Raw genomic sequence first — 16,211 nt, forward strand, 5'->3', positions numbered from 1 at the left:
ATTTTGATGTATAATTCAAAAATATGAGAGGCTTATAGTAAAGTAACAATTTTTCTCTGAAACAAAATTTGTTTCATGCCAACAAAATTGTATTTACTTTTACCATGACTGGGAATAAAGATGTAAATGTCTCCTTTCATTAAATATTAGAAGTTAAGCTTTTGTGTTTTTAATTATGATATAAAAGGATTACAGTATAGTCTTTCCCACTGATAGATTTTCAAGCACATGAACAGACCTTCCTTACTTATCTATAGATCAGTTTCCATAGTGGATTGAATAGTGGCTCCCAAAAAGTAAGTCCACCTGGAACCTGCAAGTGTGACTTTGTTTGGAAAAAGAGTCTTTGTAGATGTGATTAAGTTAAGGATTTTGAGACAACATCATCTTAGACTAGGGTTGGCCCTAAATCCAATGACAGGTGTCCCTATAAGAAGAGGAGAGAATATAGAGACACACACATAGAGAGCAAGACCATGTGAAGACAGAGGCAGAGATTGGAGTGATGCTGCCACAAGTCAAAGAATGCTTCCAGCACCTGAAACTGGAAGAGGCAAGGAAGAATTCTCCCCTAGAGCCTTTGGAAGCAGTACAGCCTGCCAATACCTTGATTTCAGACTTTTGGCCTCTAGAACTGTGAGAGAATACGTTTCCATTGTTTTAAGCCATGAAGTACATGGTGATTTGTTATGGTAGCCCTAGGAAACTAACAGACTCTCCTAGAGGTTCTGTCCTTCAGGACAAATCTTTGAAGCTAGTTATGTCAGAAAAAGCTACTCTGTGTTAGAATCACGTATTTTGAGAGTCTTGGCCAGAGCTCAGGAATTAAAGAGCACAAGCCCTTAGCCCAGGCACTTATCTGCTAGATAACTTTTAAATTTTTTTCTGTTATATATTTTTTTATTAAAATAGGTAATCAAAATTTTTAAATTCTATTCTAAAATCCCTTCTTTTCTTCTTACTGAACAAATGGGAAACTTTGGGAAAGTGAAAAAAAACAAAGTTACATCACAACAATGGTGTGATAATGAATTTAATGTATAAATAATAAGATTAAAAAGTGGAACAATGTGTATGTACACAAAGAAGAGGATATTGCCAGAAATCACTTTCTCCACAATTTGAGGTCGACTCGATGGGAAACTACACAAAGAAATTCTTCCCATTATGGCAAATATCGTTGCATCACATTTTTACCTCTCTGAGTATCTTCAAAGCCTTGTAAAAAATATGAGAAGACATGCTATCAATTTCTCTTAGAGAAGTTTCTTTTTCCATTCTTTGAAAGAAAGCCACTAAGATATGACCTATATGTATATCATTATGAAAATTGACGTTGGTCTATTCTCTTATGCTCAGATAAGCTAAGTAGAATGAATTTTCTAGGACAGGCTGGGCTCCACACCCCCTGGTTGTTTGCAGGAGCAGCTGCACAGCAATTCCCTGCAGCCCTCATGGTGGTCCCTGTGGCTTGAAGGTGGAGAGCAGCCACATCCCTGATATTCAGGATGAGACCCACTACTGAGATTGAAGGCCTACGACAATAATCCAAATGTGAGCTCACAGACCTTGTGTCTAATTGTTTTAGAGATATAAATCAAGCTAACAATCTCAATTTGAATTCTCCTCCCAGTAATTTCTCTTCAGTATAGGACTGTGAACTGGAAGGAGCTCTAGTTGGTTAATTTGGCCAGTTCATAGGGTCCAGACCTGCCAACATCATTAGGTCTTCCTACAGTCCCTTTCCCCTCACCTGAGATTGGAGCCTGCAAAATTGCCTCCCAGTTTCCACCTTTTTTCTTAAGGTTGTCCAATCTAACTCTGTTGAGTATTTTCAGGTCATTTTATTTTTGCATTCCAATGTGCAACCACTGGTATAATATGGGTCCAGTTACTATTAGTATTTGATCCCCTCCCACTCATATTTTGGAGTTTATGAGAATTTCTTGTTGCCTTGTTTTGTAGTAGATGTTGTCCATGGGCTTTTTGTTTGTTTGTTTGTTTGTTTTCTGCCTATGTATTTGCTCTATCAGTTTTCTAGGGGGAATTCAGAAAGATAAAAAGACTCCACTCAGGATTCCTTTTTATCTGAGAATGACCTGTCTGAATGTCATTTACCTAATCTGTAAAGTAGGGATAATAATAGTATCTGTCTTATAGGATCTAGGTGAGAATCAAATAATATGAGATGTATATTTTTAATCCCTGGCCAAAAATTAAAACTTGAAAACATTAGCTTTTATTTTTAGCCATTAGGTTTAAGCCCACTCAGAACCTTCTACATCTTTTTTACCATGAAATTCAAAAGTAACTTTTCTTATTTTTTTCAGAACACATAGCAAATAAGAAATAGAAAACTAACAAGTGGTGGGAGATACTGTTACTCACAATTGCAATTACATCAGAAAGGTTCTAGACAGCCTACTATTTGAAGGAAGGCGCAGAAGTAAAAAGCAATAAAGAACTGCATTACTCCCTAGTACAATAATGGACATTTACACTTTTCACATAGAGATTATAGTATGGATAGGTAACAGCTTAAAAACATTTAAAGAGTCTTTAAATAAAACCTCAGAATTTCCACTAAAAGTTTCAAAAAAAAAAAACTTGGCCATAAACATTTTTATTAGGAACATGGTGACCTTGCCATCCTTCCTTAGGTTAAAAAAATGGCCATATATATACAATTAAAGGAAAAAATAATTAAAATTACCTTGTTATTCAAAGTTATAGTGAAACACAAATCATGTGCCCCCCATTACATAAGATATCTCTCTCACTACAGTGCAGAAAACCCAGTGTAATGGATGAAGTTTATTCATCTATCCCCTAACAGCGTTATTTTAAAGATGTGTAAACTTGGTATCATGTTTTCATTATTTGCAAAATTGAATAGTTTGGTGTTGGGGCCATATTATTCCCAAATGAAAAAACTGATACTAAGAGATTCAGTGAAGTTCAATTCTGAAGTCTATCTTCATTCCACTCTACAACACAGTGGCACCTTAATGGTCTCCCAGTGTAATCTTGGAGTTATTTGCCTTTTGACCTCTCTTTTAATTTCCCTAAAGCATAAATAACTAAATGGTAAAAGCTGACATCTGAGCCTTGGTTATGACTGGACAGGAACACTGAAGATTGGTGTCTCACATTAAAACTATGAGTAAAAATTACCCGATGCCCAATTTTCTGGCTGTCTTGGTGAATTTGAAAGACTCATGTAGCTTGTGTCCCAATAACCCCATCTGTGAAGAGTAACTGGCTCACTTCATAGAAGGATCCTAAGACTCTCACACCAACATGGGTGGCACAGTGAAGAAAACAGATAAGCACAGAGAGCCAAGGGGCTGTTGGAGGAAAGGACTGGCCTCTGACTCTTTTACAGATTCTGATGGGCTGGAAAGCAGCACCTTGCTACAAAATAGGACTTAGGAAAGGAAAGAAAAGGAAACAAGTGTCACGGTGCTTGGACTCTTAGCAGCTCTTCCCACTCCCAACAACCACATCCCTCACTGTTACAATGCTCGCTTTCCTCTTTTGAGGCACATGCAACCTTGACTGTACGCACTCCTCCTTCTCTACATCATTGCCTTTTCCTTTTCATCCCCTGATCCTCTTCTATTTTTCCCCAGCCTTTTCTTTCTCTTTTGCAAAGTCACCATTCATTATGGTGCTTTTATACAATGTGTTTAAAAGCTGGCACAGTGTATTAATGCTTTATATTTTTTTAATGTTAGCATTCCCATTTTGACTAGCTATTTCACAGGAACAACAAAGTATCAGGTCATTTTAATAAAGGAATAAATGACAACATTGATAAACTTGAACACATTTAAATTAAGAACTATCCTATGTAAAAGAGAATGAAAATATAAACCACAAAGTGGAAGAACTACTATCCACAAAATATTAAAATTCCTACAAATCAATAAAATAAAAGAGACAATTCATTAGAAAAACAAGAAAAGACCTGAATGGGTTCTTCAAAGAAAGGAAATTCCAGTTGTCAATAAACACAAGAAAAGTTACTGCACCTCAATAACAATAAGGTAAATTAAAATTAAAATGATTTTGAAAGAGTACTACTAATCTACCAGATTAAAATCAAAATATTTAATACACCAGGTGCTGATAGGATGTGGTGCAATGAGAGTTCACATACTTTGCAGTTGGGAGTGTTAGATGTTTAGGCACTTTGGAAAGTAGTTTGACTTTTCTCAGTAAGTTGAAGATTTTCATCCTGAGACCCCATCAATTCTACTTCTAAATATACTTCTAAGTATAAAGGAAAACTCTTGCAAATGTGCATAATAAATCAGGCAAAAAAAGTGTTTCTAGCAATATTATGTGTTATGGCCCTAAAATGGCAACCACTCAATGTCAATCTAAAGTAGAGTGAATAAAAATATCTTCTATTAATCTTAATATATTTATAAAATGGCTCGTAAAAATCAATGTAAATGAACAAACGATGTCTACATGTAGTAACACGTGATTACAAACATAATGCTGAGTAAGTTTCAAAAGAATGCGTAGAATATAATTCCATTTATACAAAGTTCAGAGACAAGCAAAACTAAACTATATTGCCTTGGGATATGTACATAGATGGTGACTCTCTAAAGAGAAGGAAGGAAATAATAATTATCATAAAAGTCAAGATAGTGGTTAACTCTCATGGGAGGATGGTCATTGTAATTAGGAGGGGCACACAGCAGGGGGTGGTGGTGAAGGGAGTTTCTACTGTGTTGGCCAAGTTGTTTCTTGATCTGGTGGTGATTACAAGAGTATATGCTTGCTTTATAATCCTTAAACCTCTCACTATTAAGAAACAAGACAGCTACACATACAAAAAATAAAGGAGTTAAAGAGAAATATGGTAGCTGACCTCCAAAGATGATCTCCCAATGAAACATGCACTTATGTAGTCCCCTCCTCTTGAGTCTGGGCTACCTTTCACCCACGGAATATCGTAAAAGTGATATTGCATGACTTCTCACACAGGTCATGAGAAACCATGTTGCTTTTTCCTTCTTATCTTACAATGCTCACTCCAGGGAGAGCCAACCAGCATGTAATAAGTCTGACTACTCCGAGGCCGCCATGCTATGAGGAAGTCCAAGCTAGTCATGTGGATAGGCTTCAAGAAGAGATAGATGTCCAACCAGCCTGCAGCTATTCCAGCTATCTCAGCCTGAGTACCAGATATGTGAGTGAAGAAGTCTTTGTGTAATTCTAGCCCCATGATCAGACCACAGACTGCATGAGAGACTCTAAGCATATAGCTGAGTCCAGCCAACTAAAAAAACTGTGAGAGATATTAGCAACAAATTGATATTTTAAGCCACTAGGTTTTTGGGGTGGTTTCCTATGCAGGAATAGATAAGTGGAACAGAACGAGAGCAGAACAGGTAGAAAAATTAAAGTGGAAAATTTATTTTATAATTAATCAAGACAGGGAAAAAACAGAATCTCATATATCTAAATAACAAAAACTCAACATTCTTTGGAAGATGGCTCACTCATTTATTTCAAGAAATATGCTCTTTGATTAGTGACAAGATCATATTTGCAACAGTCTGTTAAACACTTCTACCTGGATATTTTATTGGGTGCTTTGATTCAACCTCTCCAAAATGAACACATCTCCTTACCCTGAAATTGTCTCCTTTTCTTAAGTTAATATTTCTGTTAATGTCAGAGTAAGCCTGACTCATCTTATGTGTATCCTCTCAGTTACGTTCGTTTAATTATGTATAAAGTCCTATAAATTCTAGCTTTCATCTATTCATTCATTCAATCATTCATTCCTTCAATACATAAGCAGGCCCTACCAAGTTCCAGGCACTAAACTAGGTGCTGAGCTACTGAGGTGACGAACCTGTCATGCTTCCTGCCATCATGGGGCTTTCTACAACATTCTTGCAACAGCTTTTCCTATTTCATTTCCACTATCTGCACCTTCTTTCTAGGCTTTGGCCTCCTCACTTGCACTAACAGTCTATTTCTCTACCAAGAGAAAAGGTTTTTCTGCCTCCTGTTTTCACTGGTCTGGCTTAGCTATGCTGCCAGATTGATGCTTGTGCTCTGATTACACCATTCCTTGGCAAAAGTGATTCCCTAATATGGTACTGATCTGCTTCCTCTTCCCAGAACTTAAATGAGACATTTATGTAGCATCATCCCTACTTATTGATTCCTACTCATCATTCAAGGCACACCTCTAATGTCACCTCTTCCACAAAACCTTCCCTGTATGAGGTATCCTTTTGCTCATTTCAAAATCAGTTTATTGAGGGAAAGGGCACTATATATTCTGCCATGTATTTTACTTATATGAAATGAGTAACTGCCCTCTCCAAACCATGGATTTAATAATCTTCTACCTGGAATAGCCTTTCTCTCAATTGTTTAATTTATTTGACCTTAATTCAACATAGTCCGTTTTCATATTATGTTTTCAATTTAGTAGGGTTTACAACTGATAAATCATTTCATCAATGATAAAGCTCTGTCCCTGCAAGGTAAGACACTTACAGTTGCAGCAGCTATGAATATAGAGAAATGAAAAGGGTCAGTTGTCTCAGAAATTTCTATGTGAGTTTGTATTAATGATCCTGCAAATCAATAAAGAAGATAGAAGCTAATTCAAATATCCTTTTTCAATTTGTTCTAGAAGAAAGACAACAAGGCTGAAGAACACGGTCCTTGCTGCCCACAGACATGCAGAGGAACATAGCAGACAAAAAAAAAATTAAGCCTCTTGTTGCTCTAGAAACTTTTCCTTTAAAATTTCCCACAGAACAAGTTTAATTAAACATCGTTTAGTTAGTGTTTTATCCAGTATTTTCTTTCTAACATTAAAAGATATTCATATTTTCGTGCAGGAGTCATTCTTATTTTCAGAATACTTTTTGTTTAAACCATTGTATATAATTAAGCCTTAGAAAAAGAAATTTTAAAGTGTTGACTAATTTTTCAGCCATAAAAATCCTTTACAGTACTGTCTTTCTAACATTCAAAGCTGCACAGGTTTTCATATGGGAGTATTTGTTAAGAATTTTTGTTTAAACCTTTGTATGTAACAATGCCTCCAAAACATAATTGCCAATGATTTGAATGATTTTTCTAACCACACACACGTAATAAATGTACCTGAGGAACTGAGATAATGAAGCAAAGTTCACTTGCTTTAAAGGCATCCGTAAAAGGCAGTGCACCACAGCAAACAGACAATAGAAAACATGCTCTCCTCCCTGACAATTCTGCCCTTAGTGCTTCTGTACTTTGAAGAGCAAGAAGCAATCTTTTAAAACACATCTTTACCCTCCTCTGAACAACCATATTTCTTTATAAAAAATGAGTAGCTAGATGTTTCTTCAGTGCGTAGTGGGAGGCTTCCTGACATAGGGTTGTGGACGCAGGGCTTCAAAGAGAGCCTTCTATATCCCACTATTGACATTGGGAAACTTGGGGCAGTTTACTTAACCTATGTGAGACCACCTCAACGTCCCCCTCTGCAAAGTGTGGGTAATAACCTCTTGCCTTCGGGATTCAGATAAGAATTAAATAAGATAATCAAAGGAGGGGGTGGTTGTCTTTGTCACAGCAGTTGTAGCAAGAGCAGTAGAACAAAAGATTCCTGCTGTCTGAAGGGGTGGGTGTGATTAAGAGGTGGAATGTAGTGGTTAGAAAAGGTCATATTCTATTCCTTAATCCAGAGACACATTAGGAAAGGGAACTATGCTCACATTTCATAAAGCTGTAAGTAATGTCATATCTGTGAAGGAAACAACATAATTGCTGTGGATTCATACCAGAGAGTTCTATTCCTGAAGCCGTGCCATTCCGTTTATCCTGATGGATCATGGTTTAACTGAACATGTCACTCTCTGGGTAGCTCGTCACTAGGGTTGAACTGAATGATCTTCCTTGCTATATTCTGGTTGCTTAACTGAATAGAAACATGGCCAAAATCTTGGTTTATAGGGCACAATTAGAGCCTTCTATTGGCTAACTTGTATGTTGTGCTTTCCGCCCTCATAAATTTACCTGGATAACTGAAAAATATCCCCTCAGATAACTGTGCTCTGTAAATCAAGTAGAAATGGGAGTGGTAGCTAAAGCTGAAATATTTCTGCTTCCCATTATACAGGTCTAGTGGTTTCAGTTTAACTTCCCAAAGGACGAAATGAAGCTACTAACTCTCTAGACAGTCACTTCACTTGGTGTTTTCTGGGCAGGAATATATTTGGGAATTGTAGAGATGGCGCCTACTAATGCTGGAAAGTCGCTGTCCCCTCACAGGGCCTGGAGTCTTTCGGCAGGCCACAGGAAGCACATTTATCTCAGAGCAGCCAGTTTAGTTTATTAGCATCTCGACATCTACCAAGAAAGGCTGACTCTTCCCTGGAATTTAGGGTGTGGGAAGGGACACACCATTTGGAGCTGCAGGCTGGGAATCTATAGGAAAGGCAGCTGTCATGGCACAGAAAGTGTGAATGGGCTTTTAGAGAATTTCCTCGTAGTTAAGACAGCAATTCTTTTGGATAGGGAGGAATTAGCATTTATAAGAAGCTGCCTGGCTTCTGTTATTTCTGTAAATTATAGTGCTGACCAAATTTAGGAATGTGGCAGCCTTGTTATTTGATGAGAAGATGAGAGGGATGCATTAGAGCAAGAATAGATACAGTGTCAGTGGTAATGACACCATCATCATAATAACATTTGCCTGTGTTATTAAATAGATGGTCATTGTCCAAATCCAGGAAGAACATGCATACATCTTGTGGAAGTGGAAAGGGGGGGGAGCAATCCAGGGATTATTTCATAGAGGAAGTGACAATTGACCCATCATGAAAGGAAGCAAAGCCACTACGCTTTTGACTAATCCTAAAATAAAATTTCTTGCTCATTATTCTTCATGTCCCCATCCAGGACTGTATAAAACCTGCATTTTCCTTCTCACAAGCTTTTCTATCTCTCTCACTTCCTCTCCAGTCTTAAAGCACCACTTACTAGTAACAGGATTGTCTAGTGACTGAATTATTGTTACCGCTTTGGAACTCCTCCTACTTCAACCACTGTTTTCTCAATTAGTATTTCTGCTAAGTGGACTTCAGTAAATAGCACTTTGATAAATCAGAAGCCTCTTCCCTTCTCTTTCTTCTTCCTGCATATCCCTAAAATTCTTCCTCTAATACACTTCTACATCAAGTTGGAAGCTTCTAAGACAATTGCACTGTGAGACCTCTTTTACAAGTGTCTCCCTGCTGTAGACTGCAGACACTCAGAGGGCTCAGAACTGACAGCTGCAGAGGGCACATCCAGGTTGAAAGAAATGAACTGACATTCCAACTGGAAAGGCTGATGCTTCCTTGCCTTCTCTTCACTCCTTTTAGAAATATTTAATCTTTAGCTATCATTCACCTTCATACTTCCAAATATTCTCAGAATGTTTCATCCCATTTTTCCAGATAACCTTCAGAATCTCAAGAACTCATCCTCCTAACTTTCAGCAATTTTATGGAATTTCCCCTTAGCTTTTACTCTTCTCATTTGTACCAGCCCTTGCTTGATTCCATTCGTATTTACAATTATTTCCTCTTTTTATGGCTTTTTATGCAAATTTGCTTCAGCAAAGGAAACAGTTGCTATCACTTACAGAGACTCAATTGCAGGCAAGCAAGAGAGTTGAAAAACTTTAGAAGAGAAGGCTTTAGGAATGCCTTATGGATGTTGTTGGCAAGGGAAGTTGGAGGTGGGCTAACTGGAAGGGAGGAATCCTATGAGATTTTTTTTGGAAGCATAATTGGCTTTTTCTGGTTGATTCTGAGTTGGAAGAGGGGTGGCAAAAATTGGAGAAGCTGGCAATTACCGCTCAAGTTCTTATGTCTGAGTTTTAATCCAGAAGACGTGAGTCCAAGTATAAGCACTTCCTTTTACTAGATTTGATACCTTTGTCAAGAAGGTTTGTTTCTGCAAGCCTCAGTACTTTTTTTGGTAATAGCTGTTAGGCCACAGAGCTGTCATAAGGATCAAATGAAAGAGAGTCTGTACAGTGCAAGGGATCCTAAAATGTACTGTAAACATGTAAGCTACTATAGTGCTGAGAGCCTAAATATATCAACAGATACATATAGCCAGATATTTATGATGGTAGAACTCTGACCCACAACCTCTGCAGCAACCAGCCCAGCAACCAAACCACAAGCTCTACAGCTATTGGTCCCAAAACATAGAACTTGAGCGGTAATTGCCAGCTTCTCCAATTTTTGCCACCCCTCTTCCAACTCAGAATCAACCAAAGAAAGCCAATTATGCTTCCAAAAAAAATCTCATAGGATTCCTCCCTTCCAGTTAGCCCACCTCCAACTTCCCTTGCCAACAACATCCGTAAGGCATTCCTAAAGCCTTCTCTTCTAAAGTTTTTCAACTCTCTTGCTTGCCTGCAATTGAGTCTCTGTAAGTGATAGCAACTGTTTCCTTTGCTGAAGCAAATTTGCATAAAAAGCCTGTGTTTGTTCTCAATTGTGTGGACTTTGTATATTTTCATAATACCTTGGTGTATATTTAAATTTACTCCTATAAAACTTGACAATATCTACATTTTTTTCTCTCAGAGAATTCATTCATTCACTGGTTTATTGTTGATATTTATTAAATGTCTCCTATATAATAATATTGTGATAGCTCCTCCAGGATTTCAAAGAAAACTAACTTATGTAAAACCATAAATTATGCAGAACTATGTGGAACCTATCCTTGCTTGGAAGATATGATACAGAATATGAAAAACTAAATAAAAAGAAAGTCAGCAATTCAAGACAGGCTAAAAGTAGTATGTGCATAGACTTAAAATCAGTGAAATAGGCAATAAATGTGCTAATTCCAAAAAGCAGATACCACCTATGCTTAGCTGGGTTCTAGGAAGGTTTCAAGCAGGAAATTAGATTTGAACTGGGACTTGCAGGAAGGTTATAAATTTATGGTGGCTGCAGGAAGTGAAGATAATCCTGACAGGGAAACATCTGTTAGCAACGTCCAGGGCAGGAATGTGCAAAACTTAACAGGAAAGCAGGGAATGGCTGCAGGAGTAATGTGTGGGGAGTAGAATGGGATCCAGGGAAGTGGCGTCAGTTAAGATTATAAAATCATTCACAAAAATGTGAACTTTATCCTGAGGAGCTCCTGAATGTTTGTGATCAGGATATAATACATGTAGATATAATTTCAATTTGAGAAAGCCTTCCCTCCAGATTTAGGCTAACTTCTCATTATGTGTTGGGAAATAGTTTCCCCTATTTTAGTCCTACTTATAATAATTTATAAGAGTAAAAGTATCACTTTCAATGTAACTAATTTTAAGATAGTTAATTATAAAATAATTTCTAAATATTCAAATCATGGTCTCTATTTAATTGACTTTCTTGGGAAATAGCCTTTTAATACATGCTGGGTTAAGAACGTGCAGAGAGACTTGGGAGGGCCTAAAGACGTTATGCATATTCATTTTATTATTGAGTCCTCACTGGATTTTGTTTGAAGGCACATAACTCAGCAAAACTCTCATTAGGAATTTTGCTGTGCTGAGGATTATAAACTAATATGCTGCAAAGTCCTCTGGTGGATAATTACCACAAAAAACAACCCTAAACAAACAAAAAATGTAGCACAAAAGTTTAGAAACAACCCAAGGAGAGTTTTAGCTTATAGTATTTGTTATTTTTCTGAAGTAGAAATGCTACCCTTTCCAGTAACAGGTAAGGTAAATTTTAACTTGCTAGTGGGCACGTCATGATGAAAATACTTCAGACAAAGCAACTAAACCTGAGAGGCAAGAAGGAAAAGGGTATCTTTTTGAGGTACTCGGTAGCCCATCAACCTCTGAGCACTGGGGTGGGGCCCTTTCTGGCCATAATCTCCTTCCTTCATTACCTGTTCCCACACCACAGTCGAGTCTGTCTCCCAGGCTTGCTCTATTAGATGTTGGAATCTCTATTTTGATGCATCTTATTTTTTAATACTTCTAAAATTGATTTTTAAAGGTAATATTACATGTTCAACGTTTGATTTCAGTAGAACATCAAATATATGTATCAAACTACTCTCCAGCTCTGCAATTTGAGGAATGTAGAAAAGTCACAATGTATGATTGCTGTGTAGAAACTATTTTGTTTCCTTTCTCATTCCCTTTCCTGTCTTTCTGGGGCTCAAGCACATACTGAAGATACTTAAGTCATTTCAAATTACAACTCAATATTGAGACAATGATTCTTTTTGCATCTAACAGGAGATACGCCAAGAAGTAAATCTTTAGTGTTGACCAAACCACTGACAGCCTTATTGAAGCTAATAGGTAGAAGAATCTGGGTTTTTGAGTCTTTGGTGCCCTGTAGAAGGGGAAGGAGTTTCTATAAAAGGGAAAAATTTTCCTTGTTGACCACAAGAAGGGTGATTCTATGAGGTATCCTGAGAGCCTAAAGTGTTGGTTCTAGGTCTACTTGGGAGCTGAAGGAAAATTACATAAAGTTGAAAAGCCACTTTGCACACTTCATGCAAAACCCACCCTATGAATACCTTATGGCTTGAAATATATGTCAAACTTTGTTCAAATATTGAGTCACTTTGTATATTCTCCCATAATCTCCGTATGCTCGGCTGGCCAAGAGTAAGATTGTTTTGTAATTGATTGCACAGTCTTCCCTTGAATGATTATGCATGAATTATTGAAGTAAAAGCTGTGAATTTTGCAGTGAGTCTTTTCTAATTCTTATTAAATATCAATAAGCTGAATATCTCTTTTTCATGGAGAGAAATAAAGTTTGGCAACAGAAAAATACATAGAGAAAAAGCGTCTTGCATGGTTAGGGAAATAAACTAGCCATGCATCACAGTCACAATAAAAGATTTTGCATTCAAAAATTAATACTTGCATAATTAACACAAAGTTTTTGATAAAATGATAACAGATACATAGACAACATAAAAAATGTTTTTTAAGGGAAAGAAATGGACACACTTTAAAGATAGTAATGTGAGAAGAGGTTTAAAAGTTGAAAAGATTGAACTACATATTCCTTCAGATGATCTACAATGACAAGAGGATAAAAGGCATTATTAATGAACAAGAGGGGAAAGGTCAGCAGAGTGGAATGTCAATCACAGTCTAGGCAGAGAGAAGTTTGGAAGTAAAACTCAACAAATGACGGGAGGTAAATAGTTCCAGAAAGATAAGCCTTCAGAAGTAAGACACCTGAGGAGAAAAAGATAAAAGGAACAGAAAAAGCAGGGAGGAATATTCACAGATAGAAAATTATGTATGTATAGGAGGGAGAGTCCACGAGGAACTTTGAGAACTGGAAGTGATTTCACCTGCAGGTTGGCAGGAATTAAGCAGCCCAGTAAACTGGTCCTTTTATTAAAAATTCCCTTCACATCCTAGGTGCTTCTCATTTAGTTGGGATAAAACCATAATAATATAAATTCAGCATTGATGTGCTGATGTGGAGACAAGAGGAAGTCGTATTTTCACCTATGAAGAAGTGGGAAATATATAGAACCAGAGAATCTCAGGGTTGAAAGCATCTGAAGGGTGTCATTGCTTGAATCTCATCTACTAATTATCTTCCAAAAGCTCATTACCTCCTAAGGCAGTCCATTCTGGTCAGCACACTCTGTCAGATCTCTTCTTTGTATTGAGCTGAATCTATCTACCTCTGTGCATCTGTGACTCATTGGCTCTAACTCCAGGACCACATGAAAAGGCTTGAGATTTCTTCTATATTGCATCCAGCTGCTGTGCTCTCTAGCATGTGGGTTTCTTCAGGCTAACCATGCAGACAAATATTTTAACCAGTGCCCATAAGATTTGGTCTTAAAACTCTGCCACCATCATGAGTCCTCTTCTTTGAGCATGCTCCACTTAATCTAAAATTCTTGGTATAATCTGATTAGTCTTCTTGTAACTATTGTTTTATGATATGGGGTAAATCAGTTGAGTTTTTCAATGAGCCATAACATAAAGTTGACACTTACTGAATTGCTTCCAGTTAAACACAGGCTGCTTGTAAGCCATATTTACTTGATCCTGGGCATATGTACATAATTCTGTTTTATCTCAACTTTGGGACCTTACATTTATATCAGATGATGTATTGTTTTATTGGTCTGTTGTTCCGCTTGTTGGTATTTTTTTTTTTGGCTCCTGAATAAGTCACTAGATTATATCTTATTCAGTAGTGTATCTTATTCATGTCATTTGATATAAGTCATTGAACATAGAAGTGATCAAAACAGGGCAGAAGATAGAGCCTGCCATTATGGATGTCACTCAGTTTGGGGTTCAAATATTACTAGGTTTGTGATAACTAAAACACATTTCTCCAGCTTGTCCTCAGTGATAACCTGAAAAACTGTCAAATATTTTGCTACCACATTTCTCTCATCTACAAGATTAGTAAACTTGTATAAAAGTTAAATGAAGAGACAGAATATGTTCTTATTGAAATTATGCATAATCCTAGTGATCATGGTTTTCTTTTCTTTTTTTCTCCTCATGCCCCAGGTTATTCTAACTATGTTTGAAAAAAATGATAAAATTAATACATTTTAATTATAAAAATAAAAGTCACACAACTATGAAACATAAAATTCTTCCATTCTCTCCAATGCTCATACACAATAACTCCATGGAAGTAACACTGTTAATAGTTGGGCATATATATTTTCAAGCTTGTTTTTATTTTATATTCATATTCAAATAAACAGATAGAGGGCTAGTTATACTCTATAACTATGAGTGTGGATATAGATAGAATGTATAGAAATTTTGTGCCATGCATCTGTCATATGTCTACTATTTGTTAACACACTCACCTAATCAATATATTCATCCTGTTCAGCTACTTGCCTTTTTTACTTTAAATACACAAATTTATTCTAATAGATAAATGCAAATTACATTGTAATTTATATCAAGTGTAAACATCTTCTATGTGCCTTTCCAGATTTATTTGCCATCCTTCCCCATGTTATTTTGTATCCTGGGAGCCTGGCATTCATGGACCACATCACAGGCTCCCTTACTGTTTGACTTTCAGTTTGGTTGAGCCACAAGAAATTACCAGCAACAGACTGAAGAGGGAGGAGGGTTGATCTTCCCTCTCTTAAGATTTGTCCTGGGCTGGTTACACCCTTTGACCAGAGGTCCCTGCTCCTGTGAAGGTGGCCCTGTCCCTTCTTCTTCTGGTAGCACCCTTCTGTCTCCTGTTAGGCACAGGGGTGGTAACCGCTCCTTGTCTTGCTAGCTGCACTTCCCCTACACCTTGCTAACACCTTGCAATACGTTTTTGAATTGTTCCTTCCTTAAACTCTCTTTGAATTACACAATTTGAGTGAGAATCTTTCTGGCAAGTATTCTGATAGATACTTTTATTGATGATTTTTACATTGCTTACAACATTTTACTACTCCAAAAAAATTTCAGTGAACATTCGTCTACACGTGTCTGTACACAGCTCAAGATACTATTTCTGTAGGAAAATTTTCTAGAAGGGGAATGTGTGAACACTTACCTTTTGAATTTTTTCAGATATTACCAAATTGACCATAAAAAGTCATAAATTTGTGCTTACAATGACACTGCATGACGGTTGGTGGGAGTATAACCTGAGTTCCCCTGTACAGCATGCAATCCATCTGAAGTGTTTAATAATTCTTTCTAGAATTTTTCCTTAGTTTGGAATAAAAATCACCGATCACAGTTTTCAGAACCCACTTTTAATGTTTTAAGAAATATTGGAAAACTGTACTTTCCAGCTTGTGTTTCCATTCTCTCTCCCTCCCACAATCCTTCCTATTCCTCTGATAGCAGATTTGCCTTTGTGCTGATGTCCCTTAGACCTGGACTGCGACGCTTCTGCAGCATCAATGAAAAGCCTGAAGTGTTTACCAAGCCTCTTTAACTTGGAGCGATTAAACTCCAAACCCTGTCTTCCTTTCGCTAGCTAGGAAGCTGTTGACATCTTTGTTCAACACTTTCAACCTTCTGGTATCATTTTCCCTTTGGGTTCCTTGGAGTCTTACATGAGTCCATCAAAGACAGGTGGGGAGTCTGAATGAAAATTTTTAAGCTTTCCTGTCTGTGGTCCCCCGTTTCTGGGATACTGCCTTCAGAATTTTCCAGCCTCTGTGGCAGTCCTGAAATCCAA

Source organism: Equus asinus, chromosome 24 (assembly GCF_041296235.1).
Source record: "Equus asinus isolate D_3611 breed Donkey chromosome 24, EquAss-T2T_v2, whole genome shotgun sequence".
NCBI classification, from domain to species: Eukaryota; Metazoa; Chordata; class Mammalia; order Perissodactyla; family Equidae; genus Equus; species Equus asinus.